The sequence below is a fragment of the Triticum urartu genome, chromosome 2, assembly GCF_003073215.2.
Source record: "Triticum urartu cultivar G1812 chromosome 2, Tu2.1, whole genome shotgun sequence".
NCBI classification, from domain to species: Eukaryota; Viridiplantae; Streptophyta; class Magnoliopsida; order Poales; family Poaceae; genus Triticum; species Triticum urartu.
In genome coordinates this window covers 124,525,249-124,537,626 of record NC_053023.1, presented here as the reverse complement: position 1 = coordinate 124,537,626, position 12,378 = coordinate 124,525,249, and positions in this window count along the sequence as shown.

Sequence of the window (12,378 nt, the reverse complement as noted above, 5' to 3'; positions counted from 1 at the left end):
TTCGAGATCATGGCATCTGTAATCATATAAAAAGGGACATTACTCTTTCTTTGGTGGGAATTGATTTGTTTTTTGTTGTTGTTGAGGGAAGTGCGGATCGATTTGGTACTGTGCAGGGTAATCTTGTTCTCCCAATTTTTTTACATTTTTCTTGTAGTTTTTTCAATGGCATCTATAGCAATATAGTAATAGGGGACATGACTCTCTTGTATCTTCTATGAATTGTTTTTTACACGTTAAGTTTGTTCTGCCGAACAAGGAATCCGCACCTTGTTATCCCAAAATTTTCAAGCTCGAGTATCTTTTGTCTCACCTGCTTTGAAACTCCCGCTTCTTCAACCCGCGCCGCGCCTTGTTATCCCGAAATTTGGACGTGCGCGAGAACTCCCTCCTCATCCGAAATCGCTCCCGTAGCCCAAACACGCGAAATCCCCCTTCTACCCCTCAACCGGAAATGAAGTTCCATGTCGCGGTGTCAAAACCGGTGGGGGTACGCTGGTAACTTACCCTACATTTCGGACAAGCGCGTCCCTAAGCTTGGCTCACCCCTCCCAGTTCGCCCCCCCCATTCGTACACCGAGGCCGCCAAAACCCGCAAAACCCCACGCTCCTCCGTCGGCCTCCCAACCGCCGCCCAGCCGGAGACTCTTCCCCGACTACATCGTCCACCGCAACATCTCGCCGTCCCTCATCCACCGCATCGGATGAGGATCTGTTGTCGATCTCGTCGTCCCGCCGCATCAGCCGCCCCGTCCTCCACCTCCAAGGAGCTTCCCCGACGTTCGCCTCGTCTATCACGCCACCTCAATCCCCACAGCGCCGTCTTGACCTACCCCACCGGAACCGCAACACCCTCACCAATTCCTCCGATGAAGCCGAGGGCAACTCAGCGCCACCAAGGAGGTTCTACACTCACCGCTGCATTTTATCTTTTATTCGATCTCACGGGGCTGCTGGTGCTCGATACCGAGCAGACATGGCGTGTCTCCATCAACGGCGCCGTCGCCGGCCACATCATCCACGGCGTCTCTCCCCCATGTCGTTGCTTCCTCGGCGGTGACTTCCACAATGGCACTAGCTGCAGCTGCTCTGGCTCTCTTCTCGCGATGCGGCTCTGTTCTTGTTGTCGGTTGCGCTGCTGCACTGCTCCTGCTTTCATTCGTGCTGCTGCTCTGCTCTTGCTCTTGCTTGCGCTGCTGCTGCTGCCGCACGACCTTCGGCAGCTACAGGAGTTGCTGCTTTAGCACTCGCTCATGGTGCTACTGCACGACTTGCTCTCTGCTAGTGCGTTCCCTGCTCGAGCGTGTGCTGATTTAGATCACTGCTTCTCTGCTACTAGTGCCCGAACGCCCTAAACATCTATTGCAATGCTCTGTTACTAGTTCAATCAGTTTCGACAGTAAAATTCAGTTTCGACTGTGAAGTTCATTTTCTTCAGTTAAGTTCAGAGTGAACAGTACTTACAGCATCTGTCGGAGCAGACGTGGCGCGGCTGATGCGTTTTACATCTAGCACTTTTTGGTGATGTATTTTACATCATCTATTGTAGATGATATTAGGGTCCCACTTCAAATTAACGTTGTCTGTCTTGTCATGCTTCAGCCTCGTCGCCGTACACCTTAGCAGAGCTGCTCCAACGATGGAACCGTCCATCACAGCGGAGCAGTACCCTCGGCACCATTTCCAGAGGCCTCGGATCTTCTTCCCCGCCTCTGACAGTCACACCAGCATCATCACCATCCTCCACGCCCAACCCAATGATGCTGAGGTCCACAAGGCTATGCCAAAGAGGTTGTACACTCGTCGCATCACTTTGTTTCTCCATTCCTTTATTCTTCCAATTCATGTGAGCCAAACACCCAGGTTGACTGAAATCCTATGTTTCCAAATGCTCTGTTTTGCACGTGCATTCCTATCCTATTCCTGTGTTTTTCCTGTCCCTGCTTTTATAGAATCCTCCAATTCTAAGGAGCCCTTATAGATTTACTTCATTTTCAGATAGGCGTCAAAGAAAACTCTGTGTGTTATGTCCTGCTCTTGTCATGTCGTCATCCACCCCACCTGAGGTGCACCATCGACAGAAGTGTTCACTGCAGCAGAGATCCCCCCTGCAGACTTTCTTTCACCGCCTCAGATCATCTTCCCCGTTGCCGGCAGCCACGCCAACTGCATTAGCATCATCGACTGAGCAGATGAACCTGAGGACTACACAGTTCCGGAAGAGAGGTCGCAGTATTTCGTGTTTGCTTACGTTATACATTGGTTATTATTACCTGCTACTTTATCGTTCAATCTTGAGTTTTGAATTGCCCATGGGTCTCATATCGAGCCAGCAACGAATAGTATCTGTCTACTATCTGGTTCATCTGGGTCTTCTATGTGGTTCATGTTGGGTGGGCAACAAACAATAGATGATCCATTGTCTATCTTTTTAAACTGAAGCTATAATCTACCTGTTATCATTAGTTTTGGATCCATCCACTCGTTTGCTACCATCAGTCTTGATTTTTGCATGCACTCCTTAGGCCTTACAAAATCTAACTATTTTTTTATTATGCATGTCAGATATTGTACACAATCGTACTGAACATGTAGAGAAAAAGAGAAGACTGTTGCGTGCGAATATAATGTCATGCAGACGCCGCTCCATGGTGGGCGAAGTGCCCCCCTCCTGCATTTCCAGATTGTATTCCAGAGGAAGATAACTGTTCAGATGGATATTCAGAAGGAGCCGACCACGCCTGTTTACGACCTGAGGTGTTTGCTCTAACCTGGCATGCTGATGTTGGTCATATCATGCATATGGTGCCTTGCATTGCTTACATTATACATCTTATATGTCATCAGCTTAGTTTAGATTTGCTTTGTGTGAATGCCACCTGTTTGGTTTCTATATCATACTCCCACCATTCCTAAATATTTGTCTTTTTAGAGATTTCAACAAGTGACTACATACGGAACAAAATGAGTGAATCTACACTCTAAAATGTGTCTATATACATCCGTATGTGGTAGTCCATTTGAAATCTCTAAAAAGACAAATATTTAGGAACGGATGGAGTATATGGGAATTATACAATGCCATCTTCTTTAGCCAGGCATCATATACGTGAATCATGCAATGCCATCCTGTTTACCAATCATCATATATGTGAATTGTATTGTGCCATATTTTTTCCATAATGTATTCCATTTGTCAACGGTGTTTATACATTCATCTACTCTTCCTGTGCATCAGCCATTTGAGTCGGTCATGGGAAAATCTAGAGTGAAAACAAGGTCTTCTGAGCAGTCAGTGCTACCTGTCGATGCAGATTTCTTGCTGGTTACGGATAGCTCCTCAGAGGAGGATTCAGAGAGAGATTACTAGTCGTATTCCCCCCCCCCCGAGGTGCATGCTCTAACTTGGCTGGGTTATATTGCTCATATCATGCATATGGTGTCTTGCATTGCCATGCCATCTGCTTAGATTAGACATGCTTTGTGTGAATGCCTCCTGTTTGCTTTCTATATCAGATATGTGAATTATGCAATGCCATGTTTTTCAGCCAGTTATCATATATGTGAATTATGCACCGCCATGGAGCCAGGCATCATATATGTGAATTATCTCATGCCATCTTTTTTTTCATTACGTATTCCATTTATCGACAGTCTGTGTATATTGAACTACTCTTTATGTGTATCAGCCATTTGAGCCGGTTATGGAAAAATCTGGAGTGAAAACAAGGTCTTAAGAGCAAGCAATGGTACCTGTTGAAGGATATATCTCGATGGTTACAAGGAGCTCCTCAGAGGAGGATTCAGAGACAGATGACCAGTCCTATATCCCACCTGAGGTGTATGCTCTAAGTTGCAATGTTTATATTTCTCATATGATGCATATGGTGTCTTGCATTGCTTAGTTTAGACATCATATGCACAATATTGAATTCTATCTGCTTAGTTTAGAGATCATACATGCGAGTGCCAGCTGCTTAGTATGTGAATCAATTATGTCAATTATATCATGCCATCCTGTATACTTAGGCAACATGTATGTGAATTATTTCATCCCAACCTATTTTAGAAAGACATCATATAGTTGTGTCATGTCATCCTGTTTAGGTACTCATCATATGTTGAATTATGCAATTATATCCTGTTAAGTTATCCATCATATATCTGAAACTGTGTCATGCTATCCTGTTTAGTTAGGCATCATATATGGGAAACTGTGTCATGTTGTCCTGTTTGGTTAGACAACATATATGTGAATTACCACATCTGTCTATCATACAATGTCTATACGTTCAATTTCTTTTCTTGTTTATCAGCCATTTGAATTGGAGGGGGTTCTTGAACAGGACAGCGGTATTGGCCAGCTACAAGCGCTTGTGTCAGCGGTACTGGCCAGTAACTCGAACAGCAAGTTACTGTGGCTGATAAACACCAGTCCTTTCTTGTGCAACAGCAAGCGCTAGAGGATTTAAGCGCCAAACAAGAGAAAGTTAATAAGCTTGCTAAGCATCTTGCCAGCATTATGGGTACCTAGGATATTGTTTCTTGAACTCTTCTGAAGTGGTTTCAGTTCTGGACTTGTTTTGCTACGGCGTTTATATGCTGCTTTGTTCCCTATATTTGCACTGGTGGCGAACTTTGATGCCCAGTGGATGTAATATGTGTAATAGCCGTGATAGCCTAGCATAAGTTGCTTGCTTATTTATTTCCTTGTTGTGTTGTTTATTTGTTTTCTTGTAGTCAGTGCAGTTCTTTTTCCGCGGTTTGCAAGTGGCTCCAAATAACCTATTTTTTAAAACTAGGCCACAATAGCCATGGGCTAATATTTACTGTAGTGACACTAGGCCTCCTACGGGTTGTAGAAACAGTGGGCCTTCTACGGGCCATAGAAATAGTAGGCTTCTACGGGCCGTAGAAAAAATGGGCTTTCTACGGGCCGTAGAAACAATGGGCCTTCTACGGGTCGTATCATCAATGGGCCTTATACGGGACGTATGATCGATTCGCCAAACATGGGCCAATAACAGGCTGCATTATGGCCGTAAACGGGCCATTGTTAATAGGCCATATTTGATGACGCTATGAAAATGGCCCAACGTATTAACGGACCACAAATGGGCCGACTGTAACCACGGGCTGAATTTGGCCCACAAGCAAAAAATGACAGTAACGGGCTGTAAGTAAACGAATTCTAGAAATGAGCCCAAGAATAAATGGGCTCTGAGAAGGCCGAAAGATAACATGGGCTGGAAATGGCCCAACGGAATAACGGGCCATTAATGGGTATAAAGTGATACACTGTTCATTACGGTCCAGTTTCACCTAGGGCCATTAATGGGTGTAAAGTGATACACTGTTCATTACGGGCCAGTTTCACCACGGGCCATTAATAGGACAAGAGTTACATAGGGCCTCATATGGGTCGAAAGACGTCATGGGCCATACATGGGCTAGAAGTGAAAATGGGCTGGAATCATATTGGATGGCCCAGATGACGCTACTGGGCCTAATTCGGATAGGGCGTAACGGGCCTTGGGTTAGCGGGCTATAAATGGGCTATATGCGAACAGGCCGTTAACAGGCTTTCCATGGGCCGGCCCGCCACCTTTTGACCAAGTCAAACGGGCCGGCCTTTCCACAAGAATGGGCCTCTGTTGGGCCGTGCCACGTGTCGACGTATGATAGGCGCCTTCTGTCCAATGAGTGGATGACATCTGTCCCAATGATGAGCCGACACGTGTTTCCTCCAGCCAATGATGATTTTACACGTGGAAAATCCCCATTGGTCGGGGCTGTTAACGGGTTATCGGATCCAAAACCCGACCCGATAGCTTAACGGTGTTCCGTTACGGTGGATGCCACGTGTCGGTCACCCTTGAGGAAAGCACTTCTGTGACACATGATTTATCGTCGTGGAAGTGCACACTTCCGTGATGATAATTTTGGTAATATCATGGAACACTTCTACGACAGCACAGGTATGACTATCTTGATTCTGTCATAAAATTGTCATGGATGTACATGCATGACAAAAAACGCGACCTACTGTGACAAACACGTATCATCACGGAAGTGTATTTTTTTTGTAGTGTCTGGAGTCCGTTTGGGGCTCCGAGAGGGCGATCTTCATTCTTTGTCATCACCAACCCATCTCCATCACCAATTCCATGATGCTCCCCACCGGGAGTGAGTAATTCCTTCGTAGGCTCACTGGTCGGTGAGGAGTTGGATGAGATTCATCATGTAATCGAGTTAGTTTTGTTAGGGCCTAATCCCTAGTATCCACTATGTTCTTAGATTGATGTTGCTATGACTTTGCCATGCTTAATGCTTGTCACTTTGGGCCCGGGTGCCATGATTTTAGATCTGAACCATTTATGAATTCATCATTATATCCATGTTTTAGATCCGATCTTGCAAGATATAGTCAGCTACTATGGTTATGATCCGGCAACCCCGGAGTGACAACAACACGGCCCACTCCTGGTGATGACCGTAGTTTGAGGAGTTCATGTATTCAATATGTGTTAATGCTTTGTTCCGGTTCTCTATTAAAAGGAGGCCTTAATATCCCTTAGTTTCCAATATGGACCCTGCTGCCACAGAAGGGTAGGATAAAAGATGTCAGGCAAGTTCTTTTAATAAAGCATGTATGACTATTTATGGAATACATGCCTACATTATATCGATGAACTGGAGCTAGTGCCGTATCGCCCTAGGTTATAACTGTCACATGATGAATACCATCCAACAAGTCACCGATCCAATGCCTACGAATTTATCCTTATTTATCTTGCTGCGTTACTATTGCTATCATCACTGTTACACTTGCTTCAAATTACTGCTATCACTGTTACTGTTACCATTACTACTGTCACTACTATCAAAACTATCAAACTACTTTGCTACTGATCATATTGTTGCAGATAATTAATCTCCAGGTGTGGTTGAATTGACAACTCAGCTGCTAATACCTTCAAATATTCTTTGGCTCCCCTTGTGTCGAATCTATAAATTTGGGTTTAATACTCTACCCTCGAAAACTATTGCGATCCCCTATACTTGTGGGTTACCATGTTTGGACTCTGTTTGATATTGATTACATGCGATGTAAAAAACATGCAAAAAAACAGCAACTGGCACTTGGCACTATGTCAATAGGTTGGTACCAAAAATGATATAAAATGATTATAAAACATCCAAAATTGATAATATAACAGCACGGAACAATCAAAAATTATAGATATGTTGGAGACATATCAGGACTGAGGAAGTCCATGAAGAATTCAGATGCATACTTTCTGGTGCAGCGGCAAGTGCTGTAAGATTTTAGCGCCAAACAAGAGAAAACTAATAAGCTTGCTAAGCTTCTTGACAGCATGGTGGGTATCCAGGATATCGTTTCTTGAGCTCTTCTGAAGTGGTTTCAGTTCTGGACTTGCTTTGCTACCGCATTTATTATCACTAGTGACCAATTTAGACGCCCAGTGTATGTAATATGCTGCTTTGTTCACTATATTTGCATTGATGGCAAACTTTGATGCCCAGTGGATGTAATATTTGTAATAGTCGTAGTAGATTAGCGTAAGTTGCTTGGTTATTTATTTCCTTATTGTCTTGTTTATTTTTTTGCTTGTAGTCGCTTCAGTTCTTTTTCTGTGGTAACCTTTTTATTTAGAACTAGGCCACAATAACCATGGGTAACATACGGACCGTTTGAAAGGATCGATATAGTTGACTAGAGGGTGGGTGAATAGGCAACTAACAATTTTTAGCTTTTCTTTACCAAATTAAACTTTGCATCAAAGTAGGTTGTCTAGATGTGCAACTAGGTGAGCAACCTATATGATGCAACACATACAAGCACACAAGCAAGCAAGGAAAGTAACACAAGTAAGCTTGCAAAAGTAAAGGGACGAGAAGACCAAGAGTGGAGCCGGTGAAGACGAGGATGTGTTACCGAAGTTCCTTCCTTTTGAAGGGAAGTACGTCTCCGTTGGAGCGGTGTGGAGGCACAATGCTCCCCAAGAAGCCACTAGGGCCACCGTATTCTCCTCACGCCCTCACACAATGCGAGATGCCGTGATTCCACTATTGGTGCCCTTAAAGGCGGCGACCGAACCTTTACAAACAAGGTTGGGGCTCTCTCCACAACTTAATTGGAGGCTCCCAATGAAACCACGAAGCTTCACCACAATGGAATATGGCTCCGAGGTGACCTCAACCGTCTAGGGTGCTCAAAACACCCAAGAGTAACAAAATACACACAAGAAAGTATGGGGGAAGCAAATATCCTTTGGTGGAAGTGTAGATCTAGGTCTCCTCCTTCAATTCCTAGCAAATCAACAAGTTTGAGTGGCTAGATAGAGAGATCGGGCAAGAGAGCTTGAAGTGCATTAATGGTGGAGTGAGAGAGGTCAAAGGTGAGAGTGGTAGGTGGGAGAAGCTCCCTTATATAGCAGCCCTAAATTCCAGCCGTTACTGCGTTTTTTGCACTGCAACGGTACAACCGGTCCTCGTCCCGGTACAACCGGGACTCACGGTGTATCTGCAGAACCCTACCAAGCGGTACAACCGGACCTGCAGGCGGTAGCACCGGTTAACAAAAATAACCGGACTAACCGCCTCGCCACCGCACAACCACCGCATCAAAACAGAAGCTTGACCGGTACTTGGGTGGTGCCTGGCCGGAACAACCGCATGGCCTTGAGCTCTTGGGCGGCTAAGTTCTGAGCGGAAGAACCGCTCGGACCACCGGTGGTACCGATCATCGAGGAACGACCGGACCAACCGGGCCACTACCGCCCAAGAACCGCATCAAAATAGAAGCTCGACCGGTACTTGAGCGGTGCATGGCCGAAACCACCGCCCTAGCTTTTGCAGAGCATGGTGGAGGTACCACCGCCCGGAGGCAGCGGTACAACCACTCAATCAAAGATGATGAGCGTCAAGACCCAGCAGTACAACCGCTGGGCAGAAACAGTGAGCAGGAATAGATAAGGGAAACTCTCTCTCTCACACACACACACCTGAGAAAGACAAAGGAGGGGTGAGAAGGTGTACGTGAAAAGATTCCCCCAGTTCTTTCTAATGAGGATTCCCTCTTGATAGTACGGGTTCCCTACGAGCAAAGAGATAAAAGGCATAGGGGACTCCGTCTTCGATCTTTTCCTACAAGAGAGAATAGCTTTCCGATGTAGGCCTAAGCATCAAGACCCTGAAACATTTAGCACAAGATTAGACCAACAAAGGGTTGTCATCATCATCAAAAACATAAAGTAGGGAAATGCCCTTTCAATCTCCCCCTTTTTGGTGGATGATGACAACAACAAGATTTGCAAGAGAGAAGTCTATGAAATCTAGTCAGAACTCCCCCTAGATGTGTGCCCCAATAAGAATAAGCTGTTAGAAATCATGGGAACACTTTCAGGGCTAGACTCCCCCTAGATTTTATAGACTCATCACTCTAAGCACATAATATGAAAGACAACATAACGGATAGATAGCAATAAAAAGAGTAGCATAAGTCTGACACACAGCAAGGAACCACGAACAAAGTTCAACACTAAAGAAAAACACAACGAAACGAGAAACCCAACCCATGCAAATCCCGAGACCTATACAACCCTCTCCCCCTTTGGCATCAAGACACCAAAAAGGAAAAGAGCGAAGCTAGCGTCCCAAAGCTCAGTAGTCCTCCTCTGACTCCTCGGTCGCATCTGGATCCTCATCAGTAGAGTCATCATCGTCATCGTGATCGGATTCCTCCATGGCTTTGTCAGCAGCAGCAAAAGAGGTGGATGGCTGGGGAGGGGCCTCATCATCAGTCCAGGTGTTGTGGGTTGAAATCCAACGCTCCTCTGGGGTGATGCTCTTCTCAGAGCCACTCTGAACCGGCATATTGAGGTGCTTCATCATTGTAATTTGGCGACACCGTGCAAGCTTCTCATTGACATGTGCCACATACATCTTCTTCTGGATGTCAGTCTAGAGACAAAAGGTCTTCTTCACCTTGGCAGTGAGCTTGGCCACCCAAGAGGGCTTGGACCCTGGCTCCATCTCAAAGTCCTCATCGTCAGAAGTGGCATAGACATCCTCAGGAGCATTGGCAGGGAAGCGGGGCTCGGCGTGCTTCTTCTTCTTGAGAAGCTTGACCTCATGAACAGTGAGATTGTCTGGAGAAGTGAGGAGCTCTCCAGGACGACGAACAGCCCACACAGAGTTCAGAAAGCACATGACAAACGGAGCGTAGATTGGGACCTTATGGTAGATGACCATGTTGTACATTTCATGCCATAGCCAATTGGACACATCAAACATTGCACCAGTCCCCACCATGGTCTTCATAGCAACCATCAAGTCAACCAGATAGCCATGAATCTCATCTTGATTGCCCACCTTGGGCAAGAGCACATTACGGAACACTCGGTGCATGATGTCATAGACCTTCTCTAAATCCTTGGATTCTCCAATAATCCCACGGCCCCGAATGTATAGAGGGGCAAGCTTCTCCTTAGGCATGGACTCAGGATGGTCATGAGGATGAATGCCACCCCTTCCTTCCAGACCGATATCATCATACCCAATAGCATTGTAGAAAGCCCTCCAGGGAACTTGAAAGAGCTCATCACGACACATGAAAGTGAGAGTGCATGCGTCATCTTCTCCAAAGTGAACCGTGGCATATAACTGATGGATGAGTTGAACATCAAAGTCACAGTTGACTGACATGAGCTTGACAAGATCAAATTTCCCGCAGAGAGCCAAAGCCTCACCAAAATACTCCAAGTTGCTCCTCCAATGATCAAGATCGATGGTCCACTGCTTGGCATACCTGTTCTTGTTGTGCTCAAAGAGTTCATGTACAATTCGTACTTGCATCTCATTCAGGAACTGAACGGTGGTCCAACGAGGAGCAATGGGAACCTCATAAGGATTCTTTGAGCGGTAGGCTTCCCAATCCTTGGCTTTCCAGCGATGCAACGGCAGTACCACACGTTGCTTTGCAGCGTCAGACTTTTCACGGCGAGTGGGCTTGGTGGGAATCACAACCTCTTCTTCGTCATCAGACACAACCGGACGCAAGGTCCGTCGTGCCCTCTTCTTCGTCTTGCGAGGAGCAGAGCGAGAACTAGAGCCACCTGAACACACGCACAAGGAGAACACAAGAGACCCAGCAAAGATGAGAGGATTGCACACACAAACAAGAAAAGATATATTGCACAAACTTAGAAAATGAAACAGGGCTACATGGTGCAGATATCCCGGTTGAACCGGTTCTCCTACCGGTAGTACCGCTCCAGCGGTTGTACCACCCGCAGAGGCGGTAGAACCGCTGGACAGTTGTACTACAGGTAGAGACTAGATTGAACCGCGAAATATGAATCATACTAGCCATATTCTACTTTCAAAGACGTGCAATCTAAGCAGGAGGCAAAAAGTGATCTCTTCCACCCAATAGTTTAATCAATAAATGTGGAATGTCAAGTAGTGCCCTAGAACAAAGGGAACAAAACCTAGAACGAAGAACGAAGGACAAAGGGGCATTACCGTCATCCATGGGAAGAGATCGGGAAGGAGGAGGCCTCCTTGGAGAGGATCCACGGAGACCCCACGGATCCGAAGCGCGAGAAGCACTCCGGGGCAGAGGCAATGACGGCCGGCGGCTAGGGCACAAGATGGGAAGGGCTGGGGAAGGAAGAAAAGAAACCCCCACCAGCCCCGAGGGGTATATATAGACCCAACGCCGCACGGCGGTTGTACCGCTCAAGGGAGCGGTTGTACCGCTGCCTGGTACGAGCCAGTGATTATAGGCGGTACTTCCGTCGCCAAGAGGCAGCGGTAGTACCGCCGTAACCAACCGGTAGAACCGGCCAGACGGGCACCCCAGTGGTTGAGCGATGGAACCGCTCAGCCACCGCTGGGAGACCACCTGGAGATCACTAGCGGTTGAACCGCCCATGACCCCGGTTGTATAGCCTAGACACCATCACCAAAGCCAAGGACAAGAGTATGCAATGAGAATAGATGGCTTGAGGAAGGGAAGGCTTGGGATAGAGAAGGCACGGGGAAAAAGGTGGGTCTCCAAGAAAAACAAAAAAAAGAAAAAGAAAGAGAACCACACTTGGAGACCCCAACACCTAGCTCCGAAGAAAACAAACTAAGGCACGAACAAGAAGAACTAACACAAGGAACAACATGAACAAGGGGGTCGGAGGCCGTAGCCCCCTATGTATGAGTCAATTGGTATGGCACCGCGAAGAATTACCCTTGGGCCCATGACCAAAACACGTCTTTGAAGCACAAGTACCATCACAAATGGCAAATGTGGAAGAGTTGTTCAATTTATGCATAATGGGGGGAGGGAGAGTTCATCGA